Source organism: Rhinoraja longicauda, chromosome 12 (assembly GCF_053455715.1).
Source record: "Rhinoraja longicauda isolate Sanriku21f chromosome 12, sRhiLon1.1, whole genome shotgun sequence".
Lineage (NCBI taxonomy): Eukaryota > Metazoa > Chordata > Chondrichthyes > Rajiformes > Arhynchobatidae > Rhinoraja > Rhinoraja longicauda.
Genome location: NC_135964.1, coordinates 30,196,214 through 30,202,213, shown reverse-complemented (window position 1 = coordinate 30,202,213; position 6,000 = coordinate 30,196,214). Strand labels below are relative to the sequence as shown.

At 44.3% G+C, this 6,000-nt stretch overlaps 1 long non-coding RNA gene across 1 annotated transcript in view; it reads left to right on the top strand.

The window, feature by feature from the left end:
* Positions 1-1,676: 1,676 nt before the first annotated feature.
* The window catches only part of LOC144598547 (uncharacterized), a 58,462-nt gene continuing 54,138 nt past the window's right edge, over positions 1,677-6,000 (top strand). The window contains exon 1 of the long non-coding RNA XR_013547874.1: positions 1,677-1,761. This is a non-coding gene — a long non-coding RNA (uncharacterized LOC144598547). The remainder of the gene's footprint in view (positions 1,762-6,000) is intronic.

Here is a 6,000-nt window from a genome sequence, read left to right as displayed (position 1 = left end):
GGATTGAACACATAATTGGAACGCTTGAGTGGGTGACTAATGGTCAGTGCAGACTCAATGGGCTGTAGGGCAGGTGACGATTCAGTGCTGTATGAGTATGACTCTTCAACATAAAGGATGGAGCATCGTTAGAGAAGGGAAAATTTGTTTGTGTCTGAAGATTCTCAGAGATGCAAGTTGGAGCAAACGTTGCTGGCTCCAGGAAGCGTGAGTAATGTGGGTGAACAGCAGACTGTCCCACCCCAAGTCGCTTAGTGCAATGGTGCAAACGTAACAGCTGGAATCATCAACCAGATGTGGTGTCTGAGCACAGCATGTATAATCTGGCTCTGAAGGAGACGTTCAGGGGTTTATGGGGTGGCTCCATGTTGTGGCTGCTGAAAGAAGGCTGCTGAGCTCGGAGGAGCTGAATCCTGAGCAAGCATTCAATAACAGACGGGCAATGGGGGCAACTTCTCCAGAACGGGACCTACTTGTCTCCTTGCAGGAGTGGAGTTAGGTATGTCTGCGCTAAAGGGATAACATACTGGCAAAGATGGTGGAATTCTAACATCACTGTTGGAATACTCCAGGACTAAAAGCCACCATGTTGCTGATGGGCAGAAGTGCAAGAAAGCACTTGGATCAGACATTGTTGCTGAGTGTACAGACAGGCAGAGTGGAAGGAGCAGCACAGTGACTGGGCTGGTAATGTTTCCTAACCAGAGTTAATGGATGTATAGCACTGCATTGCAGTGTGCTGGAAGCGGGTCACTGTATTATAAGGACTTTAAGCGCGATTTTAAATGCACAGTTGTATTGACTTGCTGCTGCAACATGCATTTTCTGTTTTAACTTCGCTATCAGGGTCATGGAATGATTCTTGAGCAAAAACCAAACAGCTGGAGGAATTCAGCAGATCAGGCGGCATCTGTGGAAGAAATTGAATGATGTTTTGGTTCAGAACCCTTCTTCAGATTGATAGAGGGGAGAAAGATGTTCGAGAGAGGTGAGGGGAAGGGGTAGGGGCAAGATCTGGCAAGTGATAGGTAGATCCAGGTAAGTAGGGGTTAGATGAGTCAGGTGGGAGAGAAGGGTGGAGATAGTAGCCAAGGCTGGAGGTGATAAGTGGAGAAGACAAAAGGGTGCGAATGGTGGAATCTGATAAGAACGGGAGGTTGGAGTAAAATGTAAAACTGGAGGGAAGGATAGCGGGTAACTGGATGATGGGAGCGGGGCGAGTTTTAAAGTTGGGTAGATGAATATAAAGAATATACAAGAAAATGACAGGGAATATAAGATGCTGTTCTTCCAGCATCCAGCACCCCATGTTCATTTCCCTCTACAGATGCTGTTTTACCCACTGGGTTCCTCCAGCATTTATTTTTGCTCCTGTGTAAGAGCAATTTGCCAACCTTCCACATAGAGTAAAAAAAGTTCACTGTGGTTTGGAGATAGCTTACAGTAACTTAGCACTGGATACGCAACACATCCCCTTCGCGTTCAGCATCCTGCAAGGAGTGCAGGCTTTAAGAAACTTAATCTACACTTTAGTGAATAGTAACACTGAATTTAATCTCACAGCAATCTCTGAAATCAAAGTCTGGATTGTCGCCTGGCAACTGAATGTCGCAAATGAAAACCACAGGCTATCAATTTACCACAGCAATCTGCATTATCCAAATGTTACTGGGTGGTATTTCACTTCTGACATTCCAACGGCCCTAAAACTAAAACCGTTGCAAACCGAAGAGGAATACATCACCTCCCTGGAAATAAAAGGTGCTGTTTCACCAAAAACAATATCGCAAGTTATAATTGTCATTATTTTTTTAAATGTTCACTGTGTGGCAATTTAGCATTTTGACATTGTTGTGATACCTGCAAATGGTTATTTATTGTGTAGCTTAATTACTGTCAACTTTACATTAATATACAAAATTGCAAATATAATTAAAATGTACTTTATAACCGCCATCCCTTGCAGCGATTGCTCATGTTGACTTCTCGGAGCTAGTAGATATATAGAACAGCACTGTATTATGTTGGAAGGGTTTGCTGTATTCTAAACACTTATGATATGCGCTGTCACATGCACAGTTATATTGCACTGTTAACTGCAAACTGCATTCTGCTGTGTAATATTTCTGTGTGTGATTTCATCAGCTGAAGTACACCATTTTTCATTTTTTAATATTAACTGCGCACTTTGCCGATGTGATTTATTATTTGATTTTAATGAATGGAATTAAAATAACGACAACCTTCACAACAAGCTCATGGATGCAAGAGTCTGGAATTGAATCATTTTGCCTCTGACGGGTTCATGCAAAAAATACAGATGAAGGCGAGTATTCAGCTTTCCTAAAATTGAAGCTCCTTACTCACATCCACTCCACATGTGATTCAATGTGGATCGCAAAGTCAGTATGAGGCACTGCAGCAGGATCAGCAGCCCTTTCACAATGAACGAGTGGCACTGTGCTACATCTAGTCGCCACTGCCTCACTCTGTCAGAGACTTAGGTTTGACCTCCAATCATGTCTGCATGGAGTTTGCACTTTCTCCCTTACGTTTCTTCCAGGTGCTTCAGGTTTCCTTCCACATCTTAAGATATGCAGATTGGGATGTTAACAGGCCACAGTAAATAATCCCTCCTCTAGGTGCATAGTTAAATCTGAGGCAAAATTGGTGGGAATGTAGGTAGAATTTTAAAAAATGATTTATTGAGGAGTAGTGCAAATGGGTGGTTGATGGTCTATGTGGAGAGAGGGCCAAATGGTTCATTCCATGCTGTATCTCTCTATGGTTCTGAAAGGAACTTGCATGCAGTTACCAGAATTCTTTGTCGTACGGCTGAAATCTGAGGGCCATCACTATGATTTCCTTCCTTTTGCCTGCATTGGGATCATTTCCAGGAATAAAAACAGAGAATGGTGAAAATACCCAGTAGCTGAAGTGGCCTCTGTGGAGAGCGAAACAAGAGATCATAGGACTCAATAACATTCTGTCACGTATCAGGGGTTCATAATTGGATTTGAACATCTTCGCCACAGAGAAATCTGAAAAGGAAGCAGAACCTTGAAACATGAGGTCGACATGACAGATGACTTGGATAGATTAGGCGAGTGGGCAAATGCATGGCAGATGCAATATAATGTGGATAAATGTGAGGTTATCCACTTTGGCGGCAAGAACAGGAAAGCAGAGTATTACCTGAATGGTGACCGATTGGGAGAAGGGGAGATGCAACGTGACCTGGGTGTCATGGTGCACCAGTCATTGAAAGCAAGCATGCAGGTGCAGCAGGCAGTGAAGAAAGCGAATGGTATGTTGGCATTCATAGCAAGAGGATTTGAGTTTAGGAGCAGGGAGGTTCTGCTGCAGTTGTACAGGGCCTTGGTGAGACCGCACCTGGAGTATTGTGTGCAGTTTTGGTCTCCTAACCTGAGGAAAGACGTTCTTGCCTTAGAGGGAGTACAGAGAAGGTTCACCAGATTGATCCCTGGGATGGCGGGACTTTCATATGAGGAAAGACTGGATAGACTGGGCTTGTACTCGCTGGAATTTAGAAGACTGAGGGGGGATCTTATAGAAACATATAAAATTCTTAAGGGGTTGGAGAGGCTAGATGCGGGAAGATTGTTCCCAATGTTGGGGGAGTCCAGAACCAGGGGTCACAGCTTAAGGATAAGGGGGAAGTCTTTTAGGACCGAGATGAGAAAACATTTCTTCACACAGAGAGTGGTGAGTCTGTGGAATTCTCTGCCACAGAAGGTAGTTGAGGCCAGTTCATTGGCTATATTTAAGAGGGAGTTAGATGTGGCCCTTTTTGCTAAAGGGATCAGGGGGTATGGAGAGAAGGCAGGTACAGGCTACTGAGCTGGATGATCAGCCATGATCATATTGAATGGCGGTGCAGGCTCGAAGGGCCGAATGGCCTACTCCTGCACCTATTTTCTATGTTTCTATGTTTCTATGACAAGATACAAATTAGGGGCAGGAGAAGAACATAAAGTGCAGAAGTTACTCAACGGATCAGGTGGCATCTCTGGAGGACATGGATAGGCAACGTTTCAGGTCGGGCCCCTTCTTCAGACTCAATGGGTTTAGGAGCAGGATTCTTAGATTGCGATTGGATTCCTTCAACCTGTACGACGAAAATGCTGAGGTTATGAAATAGATTATCGCTGGGATCTTCCCTGATTGGCATCTGTAAATTCTATGGCTAGATGGTGGCACCTCCCAGGAACCAACGATCTGTCCATCAAAGTTACTGCTTAGGAAACATTCCGTGCTTGAAATGGAGATGTGAGGAGAGGAGGAAATAAGAATCATTACATGTCCAGCTTGGCTCGCTTGAATAATATTTCTAATTCCAGGTCTGAAGGATGGTGGCTCCTTATGCCCTCCTCAGCTCCTGCAATCAGAAGGTCCCAAATCCCAAAAGTCATGTGGGTTGGTGGGTTAATTGACTGCAATAAATTACCTCTCATGTGCAGGTGTGGGGTGGAATCTGTGGAAAGTTGGTGGGAATCTGGCGACATGATCTAACTTCTGGGGATGACATATAAATTAAGTTGTCTTGCAACCAAACTGTTGTGAAGCTGCAGTAATCTCATTCACTGAGGTGTAGCTTGATGGGTCTTACTCTTACAGCCTTGGTGGATCTTGATAAATCCCTTTTAGACCCTTGGTGGGTCTTACGCTTACTCGAGCAGCAATGTTTCTGCATTCAAAATCCACTAGATCCAAGCTAATGCTCCAGAAAAGTGCATAGGAAAGATGTGCACTATCAGACTCACATTCATACATTGCAAGAGGAGGCCATTTTGCCCATCCATTTGGAGCTGGCTCCTTCCAGGACAAACCCATCAGCACCATTTCCCCCTCTCTTTCCCCACAGAAAATGATTCTTTCTCAAGCACCTCGGGGTATGCATGAATAGTTGCTGGATGATCAGCAGGGATTCGATGGGCGAAGGGCCTGTTTCAGTGCTGTATTACCAGTAGGTTTACCCACACAACTTCCTTTTGATGATTCTGATTGTGATGGAAGTTTCACCATCCAGAGGCTATAAAAGTCGGAGCGGATTCAAAGATAAGCAGAGATGCTCTTTTCAACATCCTGCCAATATTTATCCTTCAGCAGAATCTCTGTTCCCTAAGCAAATCACTGCCTACAAACTGACTGCCATATTCCCCTCACTACAAACGTAATAACATCTGAAAAATTCTTCCCTGAGTGAGAGAGTTAGTGCCTTTCTTTCCTTTTTTAATTTAAAAATATACATTTTATCTGGACATCTGGAAATAGTTCTTTCATGGTTAATCCATTAAGTCAGAATTCAATCTTTTAATATTTTACACGAAGCCCTAGAGGCGGCTGCACAGAGAGTGGATGGATTGGTGATAATATTCTGACACGACAGGAATGCTGCAGGGATATTATGACTGTGAAATGCGGTGGCAGATTATTCACCAGCATAACTGGGGGGCGCTGCTGTTTTGCAGTGGCGAGAGGCTGTGGACCGAGGATGGTGGAAGGGGCAAGGAGGTCTGGAGGAGAGGGCTCACAAGGCCCTCGAGAGGCAGCCTCTGGTCTCACAGCTCACACCAGTCACAAGTCAAGTACGGCAGCCTCATGGCCCAGACACGTCTCTGAGTCTTGCCAGCTGACATCCTTCATGCTTGCAGGACCTGATACTCCACAGAAGGCAGCATACAAAATGGCAGAAGGTTACGAGTTTCAATCCCATTTTGGGGCCATTATTTTAAAAAATAAACGTTATTCAGAATAAAAACTACAGGCAATAAAACCCTGCAAAACTCTTCATATCTTCTCAATGTCATATCCAATAATGTTTGCACCCACGTTTAAAGTAAGAATATGTAAGGAGGAACTGCCGGTGTTGGTTTACACCGAAGATAGACACTAAATGCTGGAATAACTCTGCAGGACAGGCAGGATCTCTGGAGAGAAGGAAAGGGTGACATTTCGGGTCGAGAGTCTTCTTTAGAC